Here is a 13,634-nt window from a genome sequence, read left to right as displayed (position 1 = left end):
TACTATATATTGGGGTACAAAAATCTGTAGTTATCAGATTTATCTTTAGACCTTGATAATGATTTCATCTTAAGTAGTGAGAGCATAGGTAGTATCAATCTTCTATGTTATTTCTCACTATAATTATATACATATATAAAGCTATATATATATAGTGTGTGTGTCTATATATATCCATATATATTCATCTACCTGTCCACCAGAGTGATTCCCACAATAGATACATTATTTTTCATTCCTTTCCCTTATCCTCCTTAACTTGCCTAAAAAATCAGTACTGATTCCTCTTTTCCAAAACCTACCCATTCTGCAAACTCTAAAGTACATTATTTCCTTACTGGACTCTGGGGGAATCTTACTGCCGTTGTGACACAGAGCTGTACTGCGGATGCGACAGGAAAGAATAACTACTGTAAAGATCTACTATTTGGATGGATTGTAACAGCATTTCAGAAGAGAAAAGTTATTATATTTGACAGATAAAGCAAACTACATTGCCAGAGAATTAATTACTGTGGCCATGAAACCTATAACTTTTGTTTATGCTCTCTATACAAAATGTGTTTGTTTATTCAGAGAAATTGATATGTGAAAATGTCAAAACAATATTAAGCATCCAAAGTGTATACTAATCATGATAAATATTGATAAAAATCTAAATTCCATATTGGTTAAATGGATCTTTGCTTCAGAAGTTTAAGTCTTTTATAGTGCAACATGTAATTGCTTTATTGTTAAATCATTAGAAATAATCAGCATCATGTTACAGGGATTTAAATTTTTAAGATCTTTACCTAAAGAAACTAGCCAGTTGCATTTTTATTTCTTTACTTAATAAATAATTTGGCTGATTTTGCTTGATTGCTTTATTTTGTTATATCCATCATGGCCCTCAGTCTTATAGCAAAGACTCAGGGACCAAGCTGAGAGCTTGCGCCCTGTGATGTAAAGGGAAGGGACCATCACTAGTCCCTGCCTTCAGCTCTCAGAAAGCAGGAAGTGGAAGTGGCTTGTGAAGACATATAATCCTCAAGGAAGCTTTGCCCTTTCTGTTGCCTGTGCCTAAAGCATATTCACCCTGCCTCTTTGTCTAATTAACATCTATATATTCTTTTTCTCAGTCAGTTTGGGCATCATAGCCCCTAATTAAGTTTACTCTCCTTTCATAGGGCCACTAAGCTTCCCTTTATTGCACTTATTGCAGCTGCATATTATATATTCATTATTATATTATTTAATGGATGCCTCTCTCACCCCCAAAAATGAGCTTCCTACAGGCAGTAGTGTGTTTTTACACAGAAACAGTGTGTAACAACATGCCTAACATCCAATAGGTACAAAATCTATATATGTATATCTTATACATGCATATATGTGTTCAGTGAACAAATGTATGAAAATATCTTTGCTCTTGGTCTACCACTTGAATTGAAATTTCCAAAGTTATAATCATTGATTATTATATAAATGAAATAAGAATTTTGCCCAATTGTTCCCAGATAAAATGAGAAATATTATCTAGGTTTTTCCTTTTTATATGGGCAATTTATTAGGTCCTATAGATATGGCTAGCTCATTAGATTAAATTTTAATTGAAAGACAGGTGAAAGAGTAGGACTGTGCCTTTTAAAGCATATTGAAATGTGACCTGAGCTGAGAGCTCTGTGCAGCAAGCATGAACAGTAAAGGAGAACACTGACCATTTAATCCGGTGGAGAGAACTCTGAAATGACAGAGAGGGCTCCCTGCCTTAGAGGACTTTTTAAGGTCCACTCTATTAGATGTTGTACAGGAGACAGGGATCAAGACATCCCAATGGAAAAGAAATGCAAAAAAAGCAAAATGGCTGTCTGGGGAGGCCTTACAAATAGCTGTGAAAAGAAGAGCACAGCAGGATCCTCTATGACCCACCTCTCAGAATATTGGAAATAAAAGCAAAAATAAAGAAATGGGACCTAATTAACCTTAAAAGCTTCTGCACACCAAAGGAAACTATTAGCAAGGTGAAAAGACAGCCTTCAGAATGGGAGAAGATAATAGCAAATGAAGCAACTGACAAACAACTAATCTCGAGAATATACAAGCAACTCCTACAGCTCAACTCCAGAAAAATAAATGACCCAATCAAAAATTGGGCCAAAGAACTAAATAGACATTTTGCCAAAGAAGACATACAGATGACTAACAAACACATGAAAAGATGCTCAACATCACTCATTATCAGACAAATGCAAATCAAAACCACTATGAGGTACCATTTCACACCAGTCAGAATGGCTGAGATCCAAAAGTCTACAAGTAAATGCTGGAGAAGGTGTGGAGAAAAGGGAACCCTCTTACACTGTTGGTGGGAATGCAAACTAGTACAGCCACTATGGAGAACAGTGTGGAGATTCCTTAAAAAACTGTAAATAGAACTGCCTTATGATCCAGCAATCCCACTGCTGGGCATACACACTGAGGAAACCAGAAGGGAAAGAGACACGTGTACCCCAATGTTCATCGCAGCACTGTTTATAATAGCCAGGACATGGAAGCAACCTAGATGTCCATCAGCAGATGAATGGCTAAGAAAGCAATGGTACATATACACAATGGAGTATTACTCAGCCATTAAAAAGAATACATTTGAATCAGTTCTAATGAGGTGGATGAAACTGGAGCCTATTATACAGAGTGAAGTAAGCCAGAAAGAAAAACACCAATACAGTATACTAAGGCATATATATGGAATTTAGAAAGATGGTAACAATAACCCTGTGTACAAGACAGCAAAAGAGACACTGATGTATAGAACAGTCTTATGGACTCTGTGGGAGAGGGAGAGGGTGGGAAGATTTGGGAGAATGGCATTGAAACATGTAAAATATCATGTATGAAATGAGTTGCCAGTCCAGGTTCGATGCATGATACTGGATGCTTGGGGCTGGTGCACTGGGACGACCCAGAGGGAGGGTATGGGGAGGGAGGAGGGAGGAGGGTTCAGGATGAGGAACACATGTATACCTGTGGCGGATTCATTTTGATATTTGGCAAAACTAACACAATTATGTAAATTTTAAAAATAAAATAAAATTTAAAAAAAAAAGAAAGAAAGAAAAGCAAAGGAGAAAAGGAAAGATATAAGCATTTGAATGCAGAGTTCCAAAGAATAACAAGAAGAGATAAGAAAGCCTTCCTCAGCAATCAATGCAAAGAAATAGAGGAAAACAACAGAATGGGAAAGACCAGAGATCTCTTCAGGAAAATTAGAGATAACAAGGGAACATTTCCTGCAAAGATGGGCTCAATAAAGGACAGAAATGGTGTGGACCTAACAGAAGCAGAAGATATTAAGAAGAGGTGGCAAGAATACACAGAACTGTACAAAAAAGATCTTCAAGCCCAAGATAATCACGATGGTGTGATCACTCACCTAGAGCCAGACATCCTGGAATGTGAAGTCAAGTGGGCCTTAGAAAGCATCACTACGAACAAAGCTAGTGGAGGTGATGGAATTCCAGTTGAGCTATTTCAAACATGAAAGATGATGCTGTGAAAGTGCTGCACTCAATATGCCAGCAAATTTGGAAAACTCAGCATTGGCCACAGGACTGGAAAAGTTCAGTTTTCATTCCAATTCCAAAGAAAGGAAATGCCAAAGAATGCTCAAACTACCGCACAATTGCTCTCATCTCACATGCTAGTAAAGTCATGCTCAAAATTCTCCAAGCCAGGCTTCAGTAATACGTGAACCGTGAACTTCCAGATGCTCAAGCTGGTTTTAGAAAAGGCAGAGGAACCAGAGATCAAATTGCTAACATCTGCTGGATCATGGAAAAAGCAAGAGAGTTCCAGAAAAACATCTATTTCTGCTTTATTGACTATGCCAAAGCCTTCAACTGTGTGGATCACAATAAACTGTGGAAAATTCTGAAAGAGATGGGAATACCAGACCACCTGATCTGCCTCTTGAGAAACCTATATGCAGGTCAGGAAGCAACAGTTAGAACTGAACATGGAACAACAGACTGGTTCCAAATAGGAAAAGGAGTACGTCAAGGCTGTATACTGTCACCCTGCTTATTTAACTTATATGCAGAATACATCATGAGAAACGCTGGGCTGGAAGAAACACAAGCTGGAATCAAGATAGCCGGGAGAAATACCAATAACCTCAGATATGCAGATGACACCACCCTTATGGCAGAAAGTGAAGAGGAACTAAAAAGCCTCTTGATGAGAGTGAAAGAGGAGAGTGAAAGAGTTGGCTTAAAGCTCAACATTCAGAAAACGAAGATCATGCATCCGGTCCCATCACTTCATGGGAAATAGATGGGAAAACAGTGGGAACAGTGGCAGACTTTATTTTGGGGGGCTCCAAAATCACTGTAGATGGTGATTGTGCCATGAAATTAAAAGACGCTTACTCCTTGGAATGAAAGTTATGACCAACCTAGATGGCATATTGAAAAGCAGAGACATTACTTTGCCCACAAAGGTCCGTCTAGTCAAGGCTATGGTTTTTCCAGTGGTCATGTATGGATGTGAGAGTTGGACTGTAAAGAAAGCTGGGCGCCGAAGAATTGATGCTTTTGAACTGTGGTGTTGGAGAAGACTCTTGAGAGTCCCTTGGGCTGTAAGGAGGTCCAACCAGTCCATTCTAAAGGAGATCAGTCCTGGGTGGTCTTTGGAAGGAATGATGCTAAAGCTGAAACTCCAGTACTTTGGCCACTTCATATGAAGAGTTGACTCATTGGAAAAGACTCTGATGCTGGGAGGGATTGGGGGCAGGAGGAAAAGGGGACAACAGAGGATGAGATGGCTGGATGGCATCACCGACTCAATGGACATGAGTTTGAGTGAACTCCAGGAGTTGGTGATGGACAGGGAGGCCTGGCGTGCTGCAATTCGTAGGGTCACAAAGAGTCAGACAAAACTGAGCGACTGAACTGAACTGAACTACTAGATGTTGATTCAACAAGATATTTGTTCTTGTTGCTAGGAGGATGCTAAGTATTAAAGACTAATATAATAAAAAGGAAAATGAATATGATAAGACTTTTCATTCCCATTTTAAAATTCTTAGCAATTCATATTATTTGATTAGAATCCTCCACAATTTTTAATTCCATTAAATAGCCACTCATCCAGAGACAGAGGAAACTGGAAGTTCAAGATTCCTTTTATAAGCAATAGAATAGCCAGTCTTGAGAAGTTTTGGAAAGATTGCCAAATCTCACCTTGTGGTCTGCATAAGAATTGATGTTGTTTTCTTTTGATTAGTTTTCTAATACTGAAACAGTAAGCACTGATTTAAATTGCATAGTGTTAGGTCTTTGATGGATCAGATTATCAAGAGAGCTATCACAGGGCTTCCCAGGTGGCAAAGAATCTGCCTGCCAATACAGGAGACATGGGTTTGATCCCTGGGTCAGGAAGATACCCTGGAAATGGCAACGTGTTGGACATGACTGAAAACACACACACACAAGTTCATTATAATTTTTACAGGTCTATATTTAAAAAAATTTTTATTGTAAAATCTGTTTTTCATGCATGCTAAGTCACTTCAATCGTGTCCAACTCTTTGCAACCCCACAGACTGTAGCCCACTAGGCTTCTCTGTCCATGGGATTTTCCCAGAAAGAAATTAGAGTGGGTTGCCATTTGTTCCTCCATGGGATCGAACCTGTGTCTCCTGCATCTCCTGCACTGTCAGGTAGGTTCTTTATCACTGTACAACCTGGGAAGCCCAAATCTGTTTTTAAACTAAATACCCATAATTATTTTCCTATCTAATGAGTTTAATGATGAGTTTCAAAATAAAAAATTACAGAAAAACTAGACTATATTCCTTGATATATTTAGAATATAACATATTTTATTTTCTTATGTTTTAGCACTTGAAATTTTTTAAAAAATGAAGTGAACCAACCCAATATTCTCTGTGTTTAGCATAACTGTATGCATGATTGCTTTGTTGTGGCAAGCTAACCAGGGATGAGGAGATGATACTAGAAATTAATACAGTTACTTAAGAAAAGCAACAATTTACAATTTCTTTTTTTTTATTTTATTTTATTTTTAAACTTTACAGTATTGTATTAGTTTTGCCAAACATCGAAATGAATCCGCCACAGGTATACCCGTGCTCCCCATCCTGAACCCTCCTCCCTCCTCCCTCCCCATACCCTCCCTCTGGGTCGTCCCAGTGCACCAGCCCCAAGCATCCAGTATCGTGCATCGAACCATTACAATTTCGACTTCAATGATGATAGTGAACATGAGTTCAATTATATGTGGGTTTAATTTGCTTAAAAGTTTGCTTCTGTTAATTCAATTTCACTATTTTTAAAAAATCTTGCTCAAAAGAGTAATTTAAATCAGATAGACTTTCAAAGAAATGCAGGCTTGACTCTCAAATCTATTTGAAAATATTTTAATATCAAGGCATCATTAATAGCTGCAGCTTCCATGACTTTGCATATCCGATAGCTATCTAAAAACTTTAATTGTCTCTTGAAAAGTCAATAATGCTGAGCAGCATGCCCAGCAGCAGTGCTCTCTCTTGCTGCCTCCAAGTCTCAAATTGTGAGCCACCAAAGCAATGCTACGAGTGTGCACCCCTGCAAGATCAGACTGGAGCTTGTTTTAAGGCCTGATACATCTATAGATGAAACTACAATTATAACCTGATAAAATCATACAACTTCCCTGGAGGCATGGAAGATGCTGCTGCATGCAAAGTACTGGGAATGACTGGAATTGTCCTGGAAACTTTCCCTGTGTGTATATATTAACAGCATAAACACAGTGATTAAAGAACCTCTCTTTCATGAAGTTAATAAATATCAAGTATCTCTATTGAGTTTTACAATTGTAAATTTACTGGCATACTTCTGTAAACTTTCAGATATCACCACTTGGATAAATGTATCCTGATAAGGTAATCCCCTAAAACCTCCAAACTCATCCAGTTTAAAGCTAGTCTTAACTTGAAGACTGGGAAGAAATCTGAGAGTAAGATCGATTTTTCAGATATTGATGGGAGACATGTGAGGTTAGCTAAGAAGCCCTCAGCAGCCTGATTAGAACTTGCTTTGTAACATTTCTTTCCTCATGATCTCCTTGGTGTCCTCTGTGGAGAACTTCCATCCTAATGCTACTATGTAAATAAATGCTGTGTGTTAATGCTTGTACTTCAATGTATACATAATCAGTAGTAACATACACATATATATTTTAAAATACTACAATCCTCCATAAAAATCATCCCTAGATAAGCACAAATGAGAAGAAAAGTTTTCCTATTCATTAATAAGAGCAAATATAAAATATCAGTCAAAACTTTAGTAAAATGGACATGCTTTCTTTTGATTGCAAAAGTAAACATTAAAACTATTTTAAAATAGTAAAACACAAAGAGGAAAATAAATATCCTTAATAATCTCACCCTCAAAGATAAATGCTAAGAAAATGTTTGTGGCTTCCAGGATTCAACATCTTGTACTTATATAAGTGAAGTTTTACAAAAACACAGTTGTTTAAAGTTCTTGAATTTGTTCTATTACATTCATAATGTTATGATTATTTCCCCCATGCCATTAAATAGTCTAAGCATAAGTCTGAATGGTTGTTCATTGTATTTTTGTAGGAGTATTTGTTTAACAAATTCCATGTTGCTTCATATTTAACCTTTGTTGTTGTTCAGTCGCTCAGTCATGTCCAGTTCTCTGCCACCCCATGGACTGCAGCAAGCCAGACTTCCTTGTCCTTCACTATCTTCTGGAGCTTGCGCAACTCATATCAACTGAGTCGGTGATGCCATTCAACCATCTCATCCTCTGTCATCCCCATCTCCTCCTGCCTTCAATCTTACCCAGCAACAGGGTCTTTTCCAATGAGTCAGCTCTTCATATTAGGTGGCCAAGTATTGGAGCTTCAGCTTCAGCATAAGTCCTTCCAATGAATATTCAGGACTGATTTCCTTTAGGATTGACTGATTCGATCACCTTGCAGTCCAAGGGACTCTTAAGAGTCTTCTCCAACACCACAGTTCAAAAGCATCAGTTCTTTGGTGCTCAGCCCACTTTATGGTCCAATTGTCACATCTATACATGACTACTGGAAAAACCATAGCTTTGACTATATGGACCTTTGTCAGCAAAGTAATGTCTCCACTTTTTAATACACTGTCAAGGTTTGTCATAGCTTTTCTTCCAAGGACCAAGTGTCTTTTAATTTCATGGCTGCAGTCACCATCTGCAGTGATTTCAAAATGGAAAATGAAAGTCACTCAGTTGTACCTGATTCTTTGCGACCCCATGGACTGTAGCCTGCCAGGATCCTCTGTCCACAGAATTCTCCAGGCCAGAAACTGAAGTGAGTAGCTATTCCCTTTTCCAGGGGATCTTCCCACCCAGAGATCAAACCCAGGTCTCCCACCGTCTGAGCCACCAGGGAAGTCCAATTCCAGCAGTGATTTTGGAGACAAAGGAAATAAAGTCTGTCACTGTTTCCATTGTTTCCCCATCTATTTGCCATGAAGTACTCTGCATATAAGATAAATAAGCAGGGTGACAATACACAGCCTTGAGGTACTCCTTTCCCAATTTGGAACCAGTCAGTAGTTCCATGTCCAGGCACTAAATAACAAGAAAATCTGTTAAAAGGTTGTGTCTCATTCTAAAAGAAAGATAATGAGTCAGGATCAAAACACTGGCAAGGATCATGTGAAATAGGGGAAAAGAAAGGGATTTAATACATAGATTAGCAATCACATACTGAGAAATCAGCACAGAGGGAGTGGGCAGAGGTGGGAGTGATGGAAGTAAAAGTAAGAAAGAGACCAAGGATGATTCTGAGGTTTCTAAAGGACCTAGGTTAACATTTACCCTGTCAATTTATATATTTCATATGCATCCAAGCCAATTATTTTTATTCTGTGTGAAGGTTATTTCATATACTAGAAAAACTTTCAAAAAAAAAGTCTCAGTGACTCAGGTGATATTAAACATCAGAACATCTAATAAAATGAGAAAATTCTGAGAACATGTTATGATTTTGAGGACAACAATCATTTCACTCTTCTAATTAGGAATACAGCCTAGAGTGTCTTGTTTAAATGGACCCCATTTATTATAGCATGCCTTTAAAGGAATAGTATTTTAGTCCTGACATTTTAGCAACAAGCTGAATAGAAAGTTAGTTAATTGGTTCTGCTATGGAAGCATGGCTTCCAATTAGACTATAGGCTCTGAAAGTCTAAGTTTAGCTACACTGCAGGTGGAAAATGGACTCCAAGGTATTTTATAACTTACTTCTTACAATAAATATATATATATAATAACTATGTCTCAAAACCATAGTTTCAGGCATGAATTAATTTATTTGTATTTAATCTGTATTAAATTGTTCATTTATATTAAGTAAAAATCCCCTAAAAATATTAGTGTTCTTCCTTCCCTTCCTCCTTCCCTCCTTCTTCTCTTCCTCCTCTACTACCTCCTTCCCATCCTTTCTCCCTTACTTCCTTCCTTCCTTTTTCCTTTTCTTCCTTCCCTTCTTTGTTTTGGCTGACACATGCAAAAATCAGTAAACAGTATTAATGGAAGAGAGTAGAAAGGCAATATTGCATAACAGATTCTGAACTCCAACAGTCTTGGATTCAAATTCTGGCTCTGCTGCTAATCAGTATCCTGATCATGAATAAATTACTTATTTCTCTAAGACTCATTATTTTCTAAAATAAAGATGATGATGATAATATCTACTTTGAAGGGTAATTATAAAATTTAAATAAGAAAAGGAATGTACAGTAACAATGGGCCTAGCACATAGTATATAGTTAATACTGATTAGCTATTATTACTATTAATAAATAGTCATGTGCACTGATATTAGCTATGAAGGAAAAAAATCATGACAGCCTGAAAGAAACAGATACAAAAACGGTCAAAAACAGATTAGCATCTTTTTTGAAGAAGTCTCTTTTTCTTAGCCCATCTTTACTGATGATTAACTGTAAAAAGGTCCCAATTCACCACCTTTTCCTACATCCACAGTCTTTTCCTCATGACTGTGCAGCTCCTTCCTTCAGAAGGTATAGACTTTGGCCACAAGAATAAAATAGAAGTGAAAAAGTGCCAGTTCCATGTGGGGGACTCAATAACCTTGAACACTTCCTCATGCTGCTTCCTGGAAAGGAACCAGTCTTGGCTGGTCTGCTGGAGGACGAGAGATCATGGGGACCAGAGAGCAGATGGCCAGCTGAGATCATAGATGAGCCAACCCCCAGCTGATCTACAGCTGTCCACTGATGGGGTTCAGGACAAGCTGCCCTAAGAGGTGTCACTCTGGTGTTCAGATTGTTTCTAGCCAAAAACAAGTAAGGCCCCAAAGACTCAGCATAACCCTTGAACTTCCCCCTACTGACTAAAAGAATTCAAGATAGAAGGTGTGTTCCAAGGAGTTATCACTGCAGATAACTGCAGTAAAGAAGTGGCAACCCACTCCAGTACACTTGCCTGGAAATCCCATGGACAGAGGAGCCTGGTAGGCTACAGTCCATGGGGTCACGAAGAGTCGAACACGACTGAACGACTTCACTTTCACTGTTTACTTTCATGTATTGGAGAAGGAAATGGCAACCCACTCCAGTGTTCTTGCCTGGAGAATCCCAGGGACGGGGGAGCCTGGTGGGCTGCCGTCTATGGGGTTGCAGAGTCGGACACGACTGAAGCAACTTAGCAGCAGCAGCAGCAGCAGGTGCGGTAGACAAGGAGGAATTTAGCAAAGCCCCCACAGTCAAAGCCCTTTCTGGGTCCCAGTGTCTCTTGGTGACCAAGCAAACACTTGTTTATCAAACATTAACTTTTTTCATCTTCCTGTAAATGTCCTTATTCCTTTTTGAAGTCCCAAGCCCCTAACTCATTCTACTTAATCCAAAATTATCTGTCTTTGGCATCCTTCATACTTATGTGAATTCCCCACAGGCACATACAAAATTTTATTTTCTGCTGTTAATCTATCTTATGTCATTTTAATTATTTGACCAGAGGAAAGAACTACAAAGGGAAGAGGTGAGCTTGGGGGAGATATTACCTTCTCCCACTCCACAGACACAGTAGAGATTGGCCCAGTCTGGTCCAGATCTGCAGAAACAGCAAACCATGAACTTATAAGCAAAAATAAATGTGTATGTAGTATATCACTGAGGATTTTACTTGTTTGTTAGCAGGCATTATTGGGGCAGTAGATTCTTGGTAATTTGCTGCATATAGAAGAAATTGAACATATCTTTGATAAAAAGAAAAGTTTGCTTGTGAATAAAGACTTAAAAATAAACATAGGAAAAGAAAAAAGCAAAGCATAGCAATTTAGTTACCACTGCAGCACTTACTAACTGCCAGAGAGTGTGCCAAACTTTATGTGTACATATAAATATATACTATTTATGCACCCACACATATGTAATTTCATTTAATTCTTATGAGAAACTTTTGAAGAAATTTATCAGAAGAAATCAAAGCTGAAAGAATTTAAGTAACTTACCTAAGCTTTCACTATGATTTCTGCTCGGGTTTGTCTGACTCCAAAGTGTATATCAATGCTCTTGTGATATTGTCTTCCAGTATAGATTTATTCATAACTCACAAGGCCTCTGCATTCATTTACTGCTGCTGCTGCTGCTGAGTCGCTTCAATCGTGTCCGACTCTGTGCAACCCCATAGATGGAAGCCCACCAGGCTCCCCCTTCCCTGGGATTCTCCAGGCAAGAACACTGGAGTGGGTTGCCATTTCCTTCTCCAATGCATGAAAGTGAAAAGTGAAAGTGAAGTCACTCAGTCGTGTCCGACTCTTAGTGACCCCATGAACTGCAGCCTACCAGGCTCCTCCATCCATGGGATTTTCCAGGCAAGAGTACTGGAGTGGGGTGCCATTGCCTTCTCCGCATTCATTTACTAGAACTTGATTAAGACACAGTTTTATCAGTGACTTATAATTTCTACGGTAACAATGAATTATTATTCTAAACATTTTTTGGCTCCTTTTAACAGAAGCAGAGAATCAAAATCAGTAATCCAGACAAGTGCAAACAAGGCAAAACACTTTCTAGTAAACACATTATTTTCTCAAACACATCCTTTTTATAATTAGCAAAATAATAAATTCTAAAGAAATTCAAAGCACATATACAATTTGAGGATAACTAAGAACTAATCTGGGCAATAGATTTACACAGACTAGGACAAATCAAGTGAAGGAATACCTAGTTTCTCCGTTTTCAGAGTGCAACTTTTGTAAAGGTCTAAAATATAAATGCATAAGATAATTTTGTGGAAATCATTAGAAGAGACACGAACAATGTAAATTGTTGAAAAAAGAAAATGCACTCTCCCTTGGAAGAGATGGTTTTGAAATTTTATGAACATGGAAATATCACTGTAGACTGAACCTGGAAGAATTCGGGTATCCAACTTAAATAAAAAGTGTCATCAGCTTTACTGAATGAAATGACCTTACGCTGCTTAGTCCTCAAAGGAAGGGAAAAAGCAACCAGCTTTTATGTTCTAGAAGCTGCCAGTCACGCAGCAGTAAGCATGAGCCGTCACATGAGTCACTTTTCTTTCAGCTATAATCTCTTTTCACAGTGACAAACGAATCACAGAAGTCAATCTCAACTCTGACTATGAAAAATCTTCTGCAGGAATTTTTATTTGAAAAGAGTAAAGACAGGCAACCCAAGATTTCACATTAGGAGGCAGACAAAATGAGTGCGAGCCTAAACTGGTTCAGGTGTGCACAGAAAGGGTTTCAGAGCTCTGCCTGGCATGTTAGAGAGAGTTCAGTCCTTGAGACAGAACAGATAAGACCACATCCTGTCCCATGGCCTATTAGCTCAGTGAGTGGCTAAATTAGTCAACCTCTGCAAAACTTAGTTTTCTCATTCATCAAAAAAGAGAAGATAATAAAATCTACATGGTAAGACTGTGATGAATGTTAAACAACGTACTGAGCCTTTTTTACCCACATGCCACTAAAAGCACTGATACAGAATCAAATAAGCACAAAGCAATCCTAACATCATTTTATACTATATGACTTAATGATAAAAATACCTTGCTGCTATTTTTCTGCAAGCATATGTTTATTTCACCCCCCTAATCAAACAACAATTTCCAAAAAGCATGGCTTTCTATTTCTTTAATGTACCCTTCAGTTCTGAATACTGTGAAGACCCTCTCTCTGCCCAAAGAAGGAACTCATTAAATAAGGTAGATAACTATTGAGCTACACATTCCAAACAAAAGAGTGAGATGTTGCGAATCATGTTTTTATATGGATTCAGAAGGCACTACAGGAATCATACCAAAAGCAAAACATGTACCAATACTATTTCTGCTCATTAGTAAAGTTTTATATAATCTCCATGGTTCTTTCTCCTGCGCCAGTGCCTTGCGGACAGTTCCAAGGCATACCATTTGTTTCCCAGTCATTAGTAAGAATTAGTAAGATAATTCTGGATATCTCAATGGAACTTTTGCTGAATACTCTGGTCTCTCTACTTATTAGACAAAATTATTGTCAGGTTAAGAAACCTCTTAGTGGTTGCTGAGCTTCTGTTGCTACTCATTAGAAAATTCTGGAGC

At 38.2% G+C, this 13,634-nt stretch overlaps 1 long non-coding RNA gene across 1 annotated transcript; it reads right to left on the bottom strand.

Annotated features, from left to right (window-relative positions):
* Window positions 1-8,494: 8,494 nt before the first annotated feature.
* On the bottom strand, window positions 8,495-11,775 carry LOC112586399. Its single transcript, XR_003110809.3, has 3 exons — window positions 11,536-11,775; window positions 11,086-11,135; window positions 8,495-8,627 (listed from the first exon to the last, which is right to left on the bottom strand). It is a non-coding gene; the product is annotated as an uncharacterized LOC112586399 (long non-coding RNA).
* Window positions 11,776-13,634: the final 1,859 nt, after the last annotated feature.

This window comes from Bubalus bubalis, chromosome 8 (genome assembly GCF_019923935.1).
Source record: "Bubalus bubalis isolate 160015118507 breed Murrah chromosome 8, NDDB_SH_1, whole genome shotgun sequence".
Taxonomy (NCBI): Eukaryota; Metazoa; Chordata; class Mammalia; order Artiodactyla; family Bovidae; genus Bubalus; species Bubalus bubalis.
This window is presented reverse-complemented; position numbering and strand designations above follow the sequence as displayed.